General features: G+C 36.0%; 1 non-coding gene across 1 annotated transcript; it reads right to left on the reverse strand.

The window, feature by feature from the left end:
* Window positions 1-16327: 16327 nt before the first annotated feature.
* Window positions 16328-16430, reverse strand: LOC122730236. Its single transcript, XR_006353432.1, has one exon. It is a non-coding gene; the product is annotated as a U6 spliceosomal RNA (small nuclear RNA).
* Window positions 16431-18362: the final 1932 nt, after the last annotated feature.

The raw sequence follows: 18362 nt of genomic DNA on the forward strand, positions 1-18362 counted from the left end.
TGAAAAAGAGAAAAGGGGGAAAATTGTACAAAAAATATTTATAGCAACTCTTGGTGGAGGCTAAAAATTGAGAATCAAGGGAATGTCCATCAATTTAGGAATGATGGGAAACGCTGTGCTATGTGATTGTAGTGTAATGGTCGTGTGCTACAGGAAATGACAAACGGGATGATCCTCCCAAAACTTGGAAAGACTAATGAACATCGATGTATAGTGAAGTGAGCAGAGCTGGGAGGACATTGTGCATAATGACAGCAGTATTGTTCAATGAGCAATTGTGAATGACTTAATTACTCTCAGCAATGCAATGATCTAAGACAATCCCAAGGAACTAATGAGGAAGCTTACTATGCACCCCTATAGAAAGAACTGATTAAAAGAACACTTGTGGATTGTACATATATAACCCAGTTGCAATCTTGTGGAGAGGGGAGGAAAGGGAAGGAGGGAGATAGAAAAATTTGGAACTCTAAATCTTATGAAAATGAATGTTGAAAAGTATTACATGTAACTGGAAAATAAAATAAATGTTGCTGAAAAAAGAGATTATGTCCAAATATTACCAATATTGCTTCATCTTGCAAGGTGCTTTTTATTTTACCTGCTTCACAGTTCAGGTTTAAAGGGACTGTTACAAGATAGAATTATGTTTTGGTTCACCTTTGTCCTTTCTAAAGAAAGCCCAATTTCAAAACAATATAGCCTGCTCATAATGACGAGATTACACTGTCTGAAAGTCTAGTACCATTTAATTATGGATTAATTCAGTTGAAAGGTTTTCAAGGACTATATCTAGAATATTCAGGAGGGCAGAGATATTTCACTGTGTAATTCCAAAAAGTCTGTTCTTCTCTTCCCAATATTTTTCTTGAAAGTGAAAGTTCAGAAACATATAAATGTTGCAGTTTAAATCTACTCACAAGAAATCATCTAAACTTGTGAATTTAATAGACTAATACATACCTTACTTGTATGTCTGGTGCCTTTTGTGGGCAACTGCATCTATCACTTTGCTCAAGTACATATCCAATTGAATTATTATTTTGCAGCAAGACCTTCATAACGTCTCTGATCTTGGTAATGATATGTGAGATATTAGTATGTCCTAAATCATGATTTTTTTTTTAAATTGCTCATCAAATGTCTTAAAGTGCTATTTAAGACTATGGCTATAAAAATCTGGACAGATGAACCAAATGATGGATAACTGGATGTCACAAAGGACAGCTAATTAAAAGATCATTAAATTCTGTAAAATATATTTTAAAAAATCATTATAAGCAACCAGATTAGAGAGACAGAGCATTTAATTCCTCATAAATTTCTTAAAATGATATGGTAGGAAGTAATCTCCCAGACTGGGTAAAGAAAGAAAAAAAAAAAGAAATGGGATTTTGATAATGTATCTTGTTACTGAGTATGAAACCCCAGATGAGTTCAGTGCTTCTGGGAATAAACACTCTTCTGGGTTTGTAGGCTTCTGCATCCCATTTGTCAGATGATTGACAGCCATATCAATGAAGAAGATGCATGACTCATAAATGATTGATAGTCAGCTATCAGGAGGAAATAAAGTGCAGTGTATCGGCAGTCAGAAGAACAAAAGGAAAAAATTATTCCTGTCTAGTCTCCATTAATTTTAGTCACCACCACCATTTGTGCTTTCATTGGGAAATGCTAGATGTGCACAGGAAGTCAGCAAGCATACCTTAATGAAAACAGACACAAAGGCTATTACTCTATTTTGTGCCTGCTATTGACAGGTATATATGCAGAATTATGAAACAAATGAAACTGAGAGAGAGAAGATGGGCAGATAAACTAGACTTCTAGGTATACATATATAAGCTTAACTATAAGGTTTGGGGCCACTTTGCTTAAAGTAATGCAAACCTACAAAAAAGCAGAGCATGCTTTATGTAGTTCAAATCTAGTTACATGAACATTTGTCTGGTCCACTGTCTTATCTCTTGGATCAAGTTCCATATTGGTCAACAAATATATATTATGTTCTTACTCTGTGCCAGACATTGTGCTAAGCATTGGGCAGATGCATGCACAGAATAAAATAAACCTAACTCTAAAGAAGCTTACATTATCTCAAGGGAGACAAGTGTATATATAAGTATATGTAGAATAAATATAAAATGCATAAATACAACATAGTTAAGTACAAGGTAGTTTGGAGAAGAATACACTAGAAGTTGGGGTGGGGGTGCTAAAGTCTTCCTGGAGAAGATGGTGTTTGAGCTTCATCTTAAAGGAAGAGAGGTAGAAGAAAGGAGAGAATATATTCTGGAAGGTGCGGAATATCTCATGAGGTGTGAAGAATGGGAGGTGGAGCTTCTTATGTGAGTAAAAGGGGCAGCTAGGTGGTAGAGTGGATAGAATACTGGACTTGGAATTAGGAAGTAAAATCTGGTCTCAGGCTTTTTCCAGCTGTGTGACCCATGTCAACTCACTTAATCCTGTTTGCCTCAGTTTCCTAATCTGTAAAATGAGCTAGAGGAAAAAAATGGCAAACCACTCCAATGTCTTAGAAAAGAGAATTTCCAAATGGAGTCATGGAGGGTCACTTGTGACTGAAAGTGACTGGACAACAAAAAATGCGAAGGAAAGAGGCCAGTTTAAGTGGATTGCCTACTGTGGGAAGGATAATAATGTCCATCAAAGCTGGGAAGATATTTTGGGCCTAGGTTGTAGAGGAATTTAAAAATTTTAAAAAGAGGGACAGCTAGGTGGTGCAGTGGATAAAGTACTGGTCCTGGATTCAGGAGGACCAAATCTAGGTTCAGACATGAAACTTACTAGCTGTGTGACCCTGGGCAAGTCACTTAATCTTCATTGCCCAGTCCCCAAAAATGAACAAAGCAATTTATATTTTATCTAAAAATCATGAATTGGTTGAATAGGAGAATAATCTTTACTTATGGAAAATTATATCAGCAGCAGTTCATAGGGTGGATTATAATGGTAAGGACCTTGAAGCATGGAGACCAGTTAAGCTGTTGAAATAATCTAAGAGAGTAGTGATAAGGCTTGAACTAAAGCAGTAGTTTTTTGAGTAGATAAAAGAAGTAGAATATGAAAGCTCTTCTTATAGGTTGAAAATGAAGGATTTAGCAACTGATTGCATGAGTGAGGTGATGAAGAGTGAGAGGGAAGAGTTGAGGATAATGCTAAGGTTATGGATCTGGGAGACCAGAAGGATGTTGTTGCTTTTGGAATGGCAGAAGAGGGAAAAACTTGTTGATCGAAAGATAATGAGTTCAGTTTTGCACATGTTGATTTGGAGATGTCTCTAGGATATCGAGTTTGAAATGTAGAATAGGCAATTGATAAAGTGAGGCTGATGAGCAGAGTGGAGTCAAAAGCATTATTTTTCTGCTCATTTAATATCAAGATACCTTTGGGAAAAGGAGATTAAATATTTTCTTCCAACTTTCACTCATCTACTTGAAGTAGATACACATATGTAACACCTCTCCCTTCCTCTCCCTCCTGCCCTCCCTCCATCTATCCATGAACACATACTCACAAAGTGATGATTGGTGTATGATAAAATTTTGCAAGATCATCTGATGACCTCAACTCTGAAAGGTCCTCCTTTTTGTGTGTTCTTGAACTTTGCAGAGGCTCCTAGGTGGTAGCCAAGACATCAGTGTTATTGGATTCGCTGGGGCAAGAATGTTTTGATTTTTCAATATTGTCCGAACTGGATATGCTGCAACTTGCCTTGGATTGTTAGTTTCACTTCTTTGGATGACTGATAGAAAATCATTGTGCCATGATTCTTCATAGTTTGAAAGAGGCATAAGTTCCATCTGAGGATTTGAGGTATGTTGATGAGGTAAACTATAGCAGAAAATTTCAGAACAGCAAGACATATTGATCCTCTTTTATGTTGGTTTACCCAGTAGAACCAATGAGAGTGCTTCAGTGAGTTTTTTCTGATTTCCCCAAGAGTACTTTACATCAGTTCAGAAAAGTATTCCCCTGTTTCTTTGTACTTATCATATCATTTTTTTCTTATGATACAGTCATATTTCATTAAATTCATTTGCCACAAATTGTTTGGCCATTTCCCAATTGGTGGACTAGTAGTTCATGTCCAGTTCTTTGGAATTTGAATCAAAGGGCTTTGGAACAGTACCACAAAAACCCCAGCTTTAGTTGTTATATTTTTAGAACAAACTTTAGCTTCTGCTTATTAATTCCTTCCTTCCCTCTCTGCTAGCACATATACAGTGATGCTTGGCTGGATTTTAAGACATTCCATTTTCTTATACTCTTAATTATATTTTGAAGCTTCTGTGGGCTGGGACCAACCTTGGAAGATATGCAGATGTGATGAACCACTGTATAGCACAAACATTAATAATAGACTAATAACAAATAGAATGTGGGATGTTAAGGAATGGTTAGAATGCAGCAAGAAGGAAGGGATTAGGAGTAAAATTCCAGGTAGAGGGGGAAAAATACAAGCAAGGGTTGCACCATTGTTAGCTCACTCTGAATTTCTCTGATTCAGTCGTCAACTCACCAAAGTAAAAGACAACACCCCCTCCCCCCAAAACTAGCTTTCACTGTAATGACTATCGGTCATTCTCAGAGTCAAGGCTAACTCCTTTCATTTCCTAGGACACAAACTGGTATTAGTTTGTCTTCCTTGTTCATGCTGTTCTATTTTTTTTCCTGTCATAACTTTAAAAGATGTGAGTGTGTGCCTCTGTGATGAAGGGTGGGGTATGAAATATAAGAGTTTTTAACTTAGAGTTCATGAACCTGTTCATACACACACACACACACACACACACACACACAAATATACATACAGACATAATGCATAGGATTACTTATATATAGTTCTCTCTCTCTCTCTATATATATATATACGTATATGGTTCTACTATATAATGTTTATTATAATAATCATATGCATTTTGTTTTATGAATTTCAAAACTTTCTGAGAAACGGTCCATGGCACAAAATAATAATGCCCATCTCCCTTCCTCCCATAGAAGAATGAAGAGCTACAGTGGGGAAAGGAAACATTTCTAAACTTCTTTGGTCAGAATCATACTCTTTTACTGAAAGCAATTAGGAAAACTCTGAAATGTTATAGAATTTCTAGAGCTCACACCCAAGTAACAGCTATTTATTCCATATCTGGCTAGCATAATCTCAACCTGGTCATCCAGATTCACTAAACACATTATAATGCTGACAATTCTGGTTATTTGTCCAGTGGTGATAGGGATTTATCTACTGTCTGTAACCTGATCCCCTTGTACCCAAGAGTATAATGTGCAAAATCATTGAGAAAATTTAGGGTGGGAATCTAAGACCTGGGACATACAAAATCGAACTTTCCTTATAGTTTGGGCTCAGTTGTCTTCCTCAAATGCCAATACTATCCTGCCAGTAATCACTCTACCGTGATCAGTTACGGCCCATAGCTAAGACCTGCTCCTCAGCATTGACCGTATCTAGGTTCAGTGGTCTCTCCATGCTACCTTACATTTCATCACCCAAATAACTGTTGGCGTATTGGCTTCTAGACACTCAGACCTGGAAAGCTTCGGATAAGACAGAAACAAATACCTGCACAATGATCCTACCAGTAAAACTCAAAAAGACCCTAAAAGTAACCCTGATTAAAGTGTTGACACCCCTTTGGTAAAAGGGGGCATAGCATGGAATAACTGGGGCTTGCACTAGGAGAAAAGACACATTAAGACATTTCCTTTGCCTTTCCTACTTGTTCTGATTTCACTGAAATGGCCTTCTACCATTGAAGAAAAAAGGATGACTTTGAACAGCTGCGGTATTCAGGACCCCGGGATGCCTGAAGCTGGGAAGAGCTTTCATTTCTGTCTTTCTTCTTCAGAACAGGAGTCTGTCACTCTGCAGGAAGCCTCTTTGAAGTAGCAGAAGCTTAGGGAGAGCCCGGTGTAGAGACTACTCAAAGAGAACACGTTTCTTTTAAAAAAAAAATCCTGTCAGCTAGGAGTTAAAAGTTCAAAAGAATTTTTTCTACACATTTTTCCTGGGCTTTTCATATGTCTATTAATAGGACAGAAGGTGATGTGGCTTAAAGGCTTGGACCAAGTATTTGTGGTAGATTTCTGAGACTAATGAGAATGCTGATTAATGGAATCAGGCTGGGGTTTTTCCATAGCCATCTGGGTTATTATGAAGCATGGCCCAATAGAAGTAGAGAAGTTCCCTGGATCTTGGTGCCACCTTATTCTTTTGGCTCTCAAAAGACTTCGATGGCATCATGGATAGAGTAGTGACTTGAAATTAGGAAATGTTGTGTACAAACCTGCCTCAGATGCTTACTGACTATAAACACTGTTGGTTTTTGTTTGTTTGGTTGCTTTTTGTTGTTGTGCCTGATTCTTTGCGACCCCATTTGGGGTTTTCTTGGTAAAGATACTGGAGTGGTTTACCATTTTCCTCTCCAGCTCATTTTATAGATGAAGAATAGAGACTAACATGGTTAAGTGACTTGCCCAGGGTCACATAGCCAGAAAGGTCCTGGGGCCAAATTTGAATTCAGGTCTTCCTGATTTCCTGAAACGTTGGACAAGTCACTAAATTTCAGTTAGCCTTAGTTTCTTATTTATAAAATGAGGATAAGAATAATACTTCCCAGAATTGCTGTGATGATCAACTCAAATTTTATATAAATACATAATGTCATATAAATATGCTATAAATATATATGTGTGTATATATATATATAATATTATATATATATATATATACAGTGTTTTGTAAAACTTGAAATGTTTTATAAATGCTTTTATTATCTTCATTATTATTATCATTGTTATTAGTAGCAGTTACAGTAGTAGTAGTTATAGTGATAGTATTTTTCATAGCTGAGGAAGTACAGGTATGAACAGAGGCAGCATGGCATAGTAGGAAGAGAAGTACATTTGGAATTAGAGGGCCTAGATTCATATTCTGGCTGTCGGTCTCTGTGTGGCCTTGGCTGAGGCACTTAGTTTCTCTAGGCCTCCATTTCCTTATATGTCAAATGAGTGGATGGATTTAGGTGGCCTCAAAGATCTTTTACAATGGTAAATCAGTACCCCTTTGTGGCAATAATGAGAGATGACTATTGAGCCTCCCATATGCTGCTATTAGTCCAAGATGTCAAGAAAAAGTGGGAGGAATTATCTTCATTCTGCAACATGAGTATGTTTGGTATGACCAGATCAATCTATCAGAAGAATGAGTCAGTTCTTTTGACTCTTACAATTGTTATTCAAAAACAGTCACAAGGATTTTGTACCAGGGCTAAATCTGGGAATTTGGAGACTCAGCATAATATGTGGGATTAGGCAGAGATGTTAGAGCACATTGATGAACCAAGAATTCAGCACTATCTTGGTCTGGGGAGTTGGGATGGGCATCAACTAGTTACTAGATATGAGAACAGGCATTGGATCCAATCCATAGAGTTGTAAAAATTTTATTTTTAAGGTAGCTGTTTGGAACTTAGATCATTTTCCAATAGAAACTACATCATAAATGGTAGTTTCTCAAGTGAGTCCACAAATGCCTATTTAATCAATAATTGAGCTGAGATCCTATGAAGTGATCCTTACTCCTCAGCTTCCTGAGGAAGTTGGATGGGATAGAGGAATAACTAACATGTTGATGCTGTGATACCTGAAAAAGCCTCATGGTAGCCTTGGGATAGAACTTAATTAGGCAGGAGTTACCATTCCTATGTATGGACCATTTGGAACTTGAGTGCTTTTAAATAGGAAGATCACTTTTTATTGCAGTAATTTTCTGGTTGATTCAGGTTGCCATAAGTCCACCACATGATGCTGGGGCCCCTCAGTATTGCTTAGCTTCATGATCTTATTAGAGTCCATAGTTGTTCACTTTTACCAATGTAGATCTCTGTGGCAGAACACATGTGATGACACACAGATTGAATTTATTCATCCCAAGCTAAGTATCAACTAGGCCAAAGGAAATTCTCACTGAAGAGGACTAAGATTGTTGAAAAGAGTGATATTAATTTTAAGGCTCTTCCATGTTCTGGCTGGCCTTGACTATCCAAAGAGCAAAAATAACCTTGAGCATGGGTAGTCTCACAAGAGCATGTTGACCCTCCCCAAAAGGCTTTTAATAAAATAAAATAGAAGGGTAATAGCAAAGAGTAATTTTTAATTGCACAAAAAGTCACCATTCTCTCACAGATTTGATGGAGAGTCCACTTCTGTTTGGAGAGGAAAAAATCCACCCTAGAAAACTCATCTTCAGGTTGTGTCCTGATTGTGATGATGGCTCCTAGTTCCACCTGCTATCTCACGCCTCCTCTCTATTGCTGCCATTACTTTCTATATCCCAAACTGTCACGTACCACTACCCCATTAATTGTTGTCATCTGCTGCAAGATGGTTTCACCCATGAGCTGCTGCTGTCATCTGCTGTTCTGCTGCTTTCCTTGTGATTAGCTGTCATCTGATAGAACTGACATCTGCTGGACTTCTTTCAATGTTTAAAACAGATATGACACCGGAATCTTTCCTTTCACCAACCTTACTTCCTTTCAGTAAAAATACTACAGGCCTGTATGATATTTAGCTTGAAGTAAATAAATTCCTTTCAGAGCCCATTATTCTCTTGGAAGCTAGAATCAAGATCATTTAAATTAATCTGAAGCTTTGACACACGCCAAAGTGACCATTTTCATCACTGAAGTTGGTGATTTTTGCCTCCTCCTTTTTACTACTTACGATTAATTTCTCTTCAAATATTAGATCAGTTGCTTTGATCAGATTGAGTGGACCTGCATTTCTCCCAGTCTCTCAATGTGGCAGCTAGGTGGCACTGTGGATAGAGCACTGGACTTGAAGTCAGGAAGACTCATCTTTTTAAATTCAAGTCTGGCTTCAGACACATACTAGTTCTGTGACCCTGGACAAGTCCCTTAACCCTATTTGCTTTAGTTTCTTCCTCTGTAAAATGAGCTGGAGAAGGAAATGGCAAACCACTCCAGCATCTTTGCCAAGAAAACCCTAAATAGGGTCATAAAGAGTTGGACATGACTGAACTAAATAGCAACAAACTCACTGTAATACAATAACAATATTTTATTTTGTTTTTTTAAGTAATAAACATTTTTATTTATAGTTTGGAGTTCCAATTTTTATCCTTTGTTCCCTTCCTCTCCTCCCCCTTCCCTGAAGTGGTAAGCAATCAGATATAGGTTATACATGTATCATTAGGTGAAACATTACCACATTAATTATTTTGTATATGAAAGCCTGAATAAAAGAAAAAATGAAATAAAGTGAAAAATACCATGCTTCAGTCTGTGTTCCATCAATATCAGTTCTTTCTTTGGAGGTGGATAGTATGTTTTATCAATAGTTCTTTGGGATTGTCTTGGATCATTATATTGCTGAGAATGGTTAAGCCTTTCACAGGTCTTCATTGATATCTCTGTGTACAATGTTCTCTTGGTTCTGCTCAATTCACCATACATCAGTTCATATAAGTCTTTCCAGGGCTTTCTGAAATCATCCTGCTTGTCATTTTGTATAGCACAATAATGTTCCATCACCATCATATACCACAGCTTGTTTAGCCATTCCCCAATGGGCAAATCCTTTGATCTCTAATTCTTAGTCACCACAAAAAGAGCTGCTATAAATATTTTTGTACAAATAGGTCTTTTTCTCTTTGGTGATATCTTTGGGATATAAACCTAGCAGTGGTATTGCTGGATCAAAGGATATGCACAGTTCTATAGCCCTTTGGTATAGTTCCAAATTGCTCTCCAGAATATTTGGATATTTTCACTAATCCACCAATAGTATATTAGCATCCCAGGTTTCCCACATCCCCTCCAACATCCAATATTTCCCTTTTTAAAATAACAATATTTTAATTCTTTCTTTTTTGTGACTTCTTTCATCTGGTTAGAATGTTGCTTTTCCCAGGTTGGGCATAGAACACAATACATCTTTCTTTGTTGTTGTTGTTGTTGTTTAGTAATTTTCAATCATGTCTAACTCACAGTGACCCCATTTGGAGTTTCCTTGGGAAGGATAATGGAATGGTTTTCCATTTTCTTCTCCAGCTCATTTTACAGAGGAGGAAACTAAGGCAAATAGGGTTAAGTGACTTTTCCCAAGTAACACAGTTAGTGTCTGAGGCCAGATTTGAGCTCAGGAAGATGAATATTCCTGGTTCCAGGCTTGGCACCATATTCACTGTGCTACCTCATTATCTAGAGACTCCTCAATAGTTATTTTTGTTATACCTCTCCATCTAGAAGGTCCTGGACTTGAAAGGACTAAGAAGCATTACCTTTATTCTTTCATCTTCAGAAAGATGCTTATGGGAAGTTGGTCATTTCTGCACAAAAGTTAGGTGACATGTTCATGTTATGGTTATAGCTAGACTACATTAGGGGTTCATAAGAAATTTCTACGGTGAATTAGAGGTGGTGTAGTGGTAAAAATACTGGACTTGGAGGTTGATGTCCTATACCTTTAATTAGCTAATTGCTTGGTAACCATAATCAAATAATTTTGCTTTGAAAAGCCTCTGTCTTCTCATTGGTAAAATAAAGAAGTTTGACTAAGAGGTCTTTACAATAACCACCAATACTGATAATCTTTGGGTTTTGTTCCATAAAACTTGTGAGGTCATAAATCACAGACCTAGAACTGAAAGGGTTATCATTTTGTCCAACATCCTCATTTGTCAGATGGGGAAAATGAGACCAAGGGAGGTTCAGTTTCCATGCTAACATAGGAAGTAAGCATCAGAATAAGAATTTGAACCAAAGTTTTCTTACCCAGAGCTAATTCTCTTTCCACACTTACTTTATTATATGTACACTTTAAAGATTCTCTAATTAGATAGGCTTCTTGCATGTTATTGCCTGCCCTCAAACCCCCACCCCCAGTCACCCCATCCAGCGAGTACCTAAATGTAGCTCATAAAGTGTGCAGAGAATATGATAATAATTTTTTCCCATTTCCAACCTATATTTCTCTTTCACTGTCCTTCCTGTCTCATCCCATTCCACCATACCCACTTGTACTCTCCTTCAGGCTCCCAGGGCTTTCATAAGTGAGCTTTTTGCCTTATCTTGCCTGGAACCAGGAGTCTTTGTCATTTCCCAATCATTCCCAAACCATGCTGCCTCAGTCTCCTTTCCCTTCCCTCTTTTCACAACTGCCCATTTGTGCATTCTCTTCCTTCATTAAGATGTAATATTCTTGAGGACAGGGACTTTCCTTCTTGCTTGTCTTTGTATTCACAGAGTTTAACATATGCCTTGCATATAGCAATTCATTTACAAAAATAAAACTACAGGTTTGTACTTCTAAAGAGGAAATGCTGTGGGAAGACATTAAATGAAATGAAATCTTACCCTTGGCTTAATGTTGAAAAATGAAGGTTTAGTTCATAGAAGGAAGGAATATCTGCCTGATAATTATGCCACCAAATGTGTCCTAAATTACATTTTCTTGGGATATTGCTGATTTTTTTCTCCCTTCAAAAACCTGTTCACCTTTAATTTACATACTTTGAAGAAGCTTATAAATCAGCAAAGAGTAGAATCACCAGGAAAGAAGAAGGAAGAACAGGCCCAGAAATGTATTCATGAATACCCAAAAAGGGGGAAAATGAGTTTGTAATTTATGGCCGCCCAGAGGCGGCAATAACTAATACACTGAAAATTTACCCATTTTATGCATCTATTTTGCTTGTTTTACTACTTTACTGTTCATAAAAAGCACATTTATTTCAGCAACTGTCATGTCTCTTGGCATTTATGTGATCTTGGAGCTATGCGTAAAAATATACATTTTTCTAGTTTTCAATTTTTATTGAAAAATTATCCCTTGCCAATTTATATCAATACAATTTGTTCCTTTATAGAACTATTTTCATTGTTCTTTCTCTCTGTGTGTTTTTACCAATTTTGATCTTTCATTTCAGGAAGGCAACCTGAACACTCTTGTTCTAAATCCGATTTAATGTCACATCTGCTTTCAATCTCCTTTCAATTGCAGTCTTAATGGCACTTTATCATTAACTGGAAGGAGGAAAAACATGAGGGGTTTTTATAGAATCCAAGTCACACCAGAGATTATTCAATAAGAATAACATTTCCAATGTACATGAAAATAGCATTTCTCCAAAATGCTCAATTTGCTTCACAGATGTCATGTAATGAGTTTTCATATTATCCCTCTGCGGTAAGGGATATAGAGAGTTTTTACTTACAGATATCTTTCACTGATGTGTTGTTACTCAATGGTGTTTCTATGAAGGAACTGAAACAGCATTTTTTTCTCTAAGTATTGCTCACTGACTAGACTTCTGTCCATAAGTAATTTATTAAAGATGCAATTAAATCCTGTATTTCAGAGACTGGAGAGTTGAGAGGGGCCAGAAAAGACTTAAAGGATGGGTATCCTGAACAGTTCCTCAAAATGGAGATTGTAGAAGGAGCTCAAAAATGGGAGGAGGGACCTGCTCGGCAGAAAGATCCTCAAGAGGGAGAAGCCCACAGAGAAGGAGGGATCTTCTAGTATGGGATGGCAGCTGAAGCATGGAGCTGATTCTGCATTTTTAGTTCTTCATCTCTCTATTGGGCGGGGTATTAGAATCTCTTCATCACTGGTTCTCTAGAATCATGATTGAATGAACATTGCATGCATAAAGTTCTCAAGTCTTTTAAAAATATATGTCTTTGGGCAGCTAGGTGGTGCAGTGGATAGAGCACTGTCCCTGGAGTCAGGAGTACCTGAGTTCAAATCTAGCTTCAGACACTTAACACTTACTAGCTGTGTGACCCTGGGCAAGTCACTTAACCCCAATTGCTTCACTAAAATATATATATATATATCTTTACAATGTTGTTATTTCATAAATTGCTTTCCTAGTTCTGCTCATTTCACAATGCATCCATCTCCGTCATTTCATATAACTCAATAGTTTTTCATCATATTATATATAGTAATTTATGTAGCCCTGCCCCAATTGATGGGTAGCCTCTTGTTTTCTATTACTTTGTATTACAGAAAAGATAGTTATACATATTTTTTCTACATGTAGGAACATTCCCTCTTTCTGTGATTTCCCTGGGGGTATAGACCCAGCAGTGATATGACTGGGTCAAAGGGTATGCACAATTTAGTAACTTTTGGAATATAATACTTATTCTTTTCTAGAATGGTTGGGCACACTTACAGATCTACTAATAGTAAATTAAAGTGATATTTCCTCAAGATTTTTTATTTTCCTTTTTAAATAAACCTTTCCAATATAACAGGTAAGAGGTAGAACCTCAGTGTTAATTTTAATTTTCATTTATCTGATTATTAGTGATTGGAAATATTTTTTCATATAATCTATGTATAGTTTGGATTTCTTCCTTTAAAATTGCTTGTTCATAACCATTGACCATTTATTATTTGGGGAATGGCTCTTATTCTTATAGAATTTACTAAGTGTTTTGCATACCTTGGAATTAAACCTTTTTTAGAGAGACACTGCAAATATTGCTCCCCTTCTCCTCCCTAGTGAACCCTTTCCTTTTGAATCTTATTTGCATTTGTCTTATTTTTGCAGAAACTTAAAAAAATTTTGATGAAATGATCCCCTCTATTTTTTTATGATCACAAACTATTTCTCTATTCATAAATCTGAAAGGCAACTTTTCTTGCTTGTCCGATTTGTTTGTGATCTGGTCTTTTATATTCACATAATTTCCATTTGAAACTCATCTTGATATATGGTATTGGTGTTGCTCTAAACTTTATTTCTATAAGACTACTTTCCAGTTTTTCAAACAGTTTTGGTCAAATATCAATTCCTTGGTTTAATAGAAAAAAATCTACTAGGTTTTGTTTAATTTTGTTTGTCAAGAGCCCCATCTGTTGTACTGATAAATCTTAACTCCCCCTCCCACCTTCTTCCTTCTCCAGCTCTTCTTCCTTCTTCTTACCAATTCCAATCATTTTGATTATTATTGCTTTGTAGTATAGTTTGAGACTTGGTACTTCTAGATCCTAGCTTCTTAAACTGTGAGTCAGGACCCCACATGGGGTCATATAATTGAATTTGGGTGTCATGAAAAATTTGGCAACAGTAAGAGGTTATGTATACCTATTTTATATACCTATATACCTGGAGTTGTGTAAAAAATTCTTAGTCAAAAAGGGGTTGCTAGTAGAAAAACTTTAAGAAGCCCTGTGCTAGACCACCTTCCTCCCACTTTGTTCATTATTCCTCTTGACATTCTTGAACTTTTGTTTCTTCATATGAATTTTACTATCACTTTTTCTAGTTCTATATATGAATCCTTTGGTAGTTGGATTGGTATGGCACTGAATAAGTAAATCAATTTATGTAATATTTTTATCATATTGTGTCAGCCCACTCATGATAAATTAACATTTTTCCATTGTTTTAGGAGTTTATATTTTCTTACAGTAAAAATAAAATTTTAATTTTCATACATTTTCTTTCATAGTCACATTTAACAAAATTCTGTGTTATCTTGATAGTTGCATTCCAAAGTGTCTTTCATTTAGGTTTTTGGTTTATTGGAACATATTTTGGTGAAATGGTTTACAATGATATTTGTGCATTAATTTATAAATTCCTTTTCATTTTTGATGTTTATTTGGGTTTCATATTTTAAAAATTAAATCAACTCATGGTTTATCTGTTTTATTCTTTAGATTATCTCCTAATTTTATTTATTAACTCAATTTCCCCCTCGATTTTGTTAATCTTATCTTTGATTTTCAGGATTGTGCGTGTGTGTGTTTATGTGTGTGTGGGGGGGCAATTGTAGTTAAGTAACTTGCCCAGGGTCACACAGCTAGTAAGTATTAAGTGTCTGAGGCTGGATTTGAACTCAGGTTCCCCTGAATCCAGGACCAGTGCACTATCCACTGCACCACCTAGCTGCCTCGATTTTCAGGATTTTTATTGTCTAATCATCTTTGTTGGTTTTCTAGGATTTTTGTGGGGGAAGAGGACATTCTATGAAATTTGTGGCTTTATTAATTTTCCCTTTGGTTTAAAGGATGTTTAGAAATAGAATAAAAATCTTTCAGAATTCTTTGGCTGCATGCACCAAATTTTAACATGTTGTTCCATTATCTAATTTTCTTTAATAAAATTATTGACCATTCCTGTACTTTGTTAAACTACTGATTGTATCATTATAAGATTAAGATTATAGTATTTAGTCTCTAATTTTTAATTCTTTCCTCAAGAATCTGTCAAATATAATTTCCCTTTGTTAAATATAATTTTCATTACCTTGTGGTCAATAAGGAATGAGTTTAATTTCTCTACTTGTATGTATTTGTGATGTTTTTATGCATATCTATGTGTATATAGAGAGAGATTGTCAAGTTGTAAAGGTGCTATGCACTAATTAGGTATATGTAACTTTCTTTCCATTCCTATTAAATAATCATCAGAGGTCTTTCCTATTTAGCTTTTCCAAAATTCTATTTAGTTCCTTGATTTTCCTTGTTTATTTTCATTAGATTTGTCAAGGTCCAAAAGGGGTTATATTAGGGTCTCTCATTGTTATAGGTTTTCTGTCTTTCTACCTGTTTCTTGTTTATATCACCCTTTAAGTATTTAGGTGCTATGTCATTCAGTGCTTATATGTCGAGTATTGATATTAATTCATTATCTTTGGTACCTTTCATCAAAATGTAGTTTCCTTTTTTCTCTCTTCAATTCTATTTTTTTCCTGTCACTTTGTCTGAGATTATGATTGTTACACATTCTTTTTTGAGGTCAACCAAAGCATAATAGGTTTTGCTCCAATCACTCATTCAATTCTCTGTGATTTAAAAAAAAATGTTTTGAATGTGCTTCTTGTATGCAACATATTATTGGATTTTGCTTTCTAATCCATTCTACTGGCCTACATTTTTTCCCCTGTTCATCCGAATAAAACTTGTTTATTTGCCTATTTCCCTGCATCCTAAAGAGTATTTTCAGCACCAATGTTCTCTGCTTGATGTAATCTACTCCTGCTTTTCTACCCTTCATTATTATTCACTCCTACGCCAATCACAGTGTCTTAACTGTTTTTTTCTTTCCCTTTAAGCCTCTCATCATAAAATGCCCTGAGTTTAGAGTTTGATTTGTTTTTCATTAATTTCCCCCTGAATCTATTTTCCTCATTTCTTCCTTTCACTTTTCCACTTTCTTTCCTGTTTTCCTATGACATGAATGTATTTCTACATCAAAGTGTGTGTGTGTGTGTGTGTGTGTGTGTAAGTGTATGTGTAAAATATGCAATGCTTCCTGAATTTGAATGTTAGCTTTGTAGAAAACCCATGCTAATCTTTTCTGTATACTTTAAATTTTAGCACATGTGCTGCTGAAGCAAATACATTAAAATGTAGTAGGAAATGGGACTAAAAACAGTGAGTCTGATCAACAGAACTTTCAGTGAGGGGTAGAATTTTGTATGTTTTTATCTCTTAAGCTAGATAAAGAGAAGGAAGCATGAGAAAGGAAAGAACCAATAAAATTTCCAGGAGATGACATCTGGAATAATGGCAATCCATAGCCTAAAATATCTATAAACAAATGCATCCAGCATTGGTGATATGTAAGATAAACAAGAACAAAAGGTTAATGCAATATATTGAAATGACTTATTAAAAATGAAAAATTGACAACAACAATAGTTCAGCTATTATGTGCCCAATTCATACGCCTTTAGGATTTCTAACAACCCTTGCTTGTATAAACAATCTATTCTCTATTGCAATTTAAGGAAACTTTGGTCTGGTAGATGTATATCTGATGCAAGTCCAGAGGCAGACTACTATTTTGGAGACCTCTGCTAAGACTTAAATATTCAGAAGGATCTATGGTCTTTTCAAGTTGGGAGTTCTGTTCAATGATGGAGATTATGGCCATCTATGCCAGCCAATGCTTTTGTCCTTACTTCTCCAAAAGATCTCAGTGGAGGTCCACTCAATGCACTATAAGCCTTTTTTTCCTTTTTGTACATGTTCTTATTATATGACTGGAACTCTAGATATCTGTCAGTTGGTCATTCCTTATTCTTGCCATGGCTCTAGCTCATTGTCTTTTCCTATCATATCCTTGATGACATCTTTTAATTCTTTGTTGGCCATATGTCATAGCATGCTCACATCTACCATGTACCTCTCTATTGGCCTCTAGGTGATAATCATTTTTTAGTTCTTTTAAAGCAATTTTGTCTAGGTCTCATTTATGTCACAACACTATTGCAAAGACAGGCTTTTTTATTTTAAATTTTATTGATTGATTGATTGATTGATTTTGGTGAGGCAATTGAGGTTAAGTGACTTGCCCAGGGTCATACAACTTGTAAGTATCAATCAAGTGTCTGAGGTCGGATTGGAACTGAGGTCCTACTGAATCCAAGGCTGGTGCTTTATCCACTGTGCCACCTAGCTGCCCCAAAGATGGGTCTTTTCATTCATGAGAAGCTTGTAGTCAGTAAACTACTTCTTTGAAGCAATCTAACCTATTTTCCTCCTGTTCTTCCCTAGGATTAGATCTCGATCTATCTGTACTCTCTGCCATAGAGAAAAACTTTTGGACAAAAATTTCCTTAAATTGCTACATAGGATAGAGTTGTAGACAGGGTGTCTTTCCAAATGTGTGCTCAGGTTTGGACAATAGGCCCTCTTTATCTACTAGTTCTTTCCTTTGTGCCCCAAAGGTCAAACTGTTGGGTGATTACAGAGCTCTTCCAGAAGGTGGCAGTGTCCTTGAACAAAAGTTTGAGATGTACATCTCATCTTGAGATAAGTATTACTTCTAATAATTATGTATGTATGACTAACATAGATTGTGAATTCTTTTATTGCTGGAAGTTTTAAAAGCAAAGACTCCATGGCTATTTGTTATGAATATTATAGAGTAAAATTCTATTCAAATATGATATGAACTAGCTAGCCATTGAGGTTTTTTCCCACTCTGAGATTTTGTGAAATCTCACCTTTCTGATGAAACCTTTGGTGAAGTAGCTGATGGCCAGGTATGCACTCATCTTAGAACCTCAATAGAGTTCTCTCTGTACTTCTCCTATGCTGCTTCACATCATCTTATATTAAAATTATTTCTGACCCCCAAGGCTCACCTGCTATATTACAAAAGTCTTTGAGGAAAAAAAAAATTGAGACCAAAATGGGCATGTTGGAGAAAAAAAAGCATCAACCAGCCAGTAAGTATTTATTGAATGTCTAGTATGTGTAGTACAGAATGAGAAAGCAAGTAGATTAATCAGATTTGTAAATTGGGATAGAAACGGTAAACG

This window comes from Dromiciops gliroides, chromosome 5, assembly GCF_019393635.1.
Source record: "Dromiciops gliroides isolate mDroGli1 chromosome 5, mDroGli1.pri, whole genome shotgun sequence".
Lineage (NCBI taxonomy): Eukaryota > Metazoa > Chordata > Mammalia > Microbiotheria > Microbiotheriidae > Dromiciops > Dromiciops gliroides.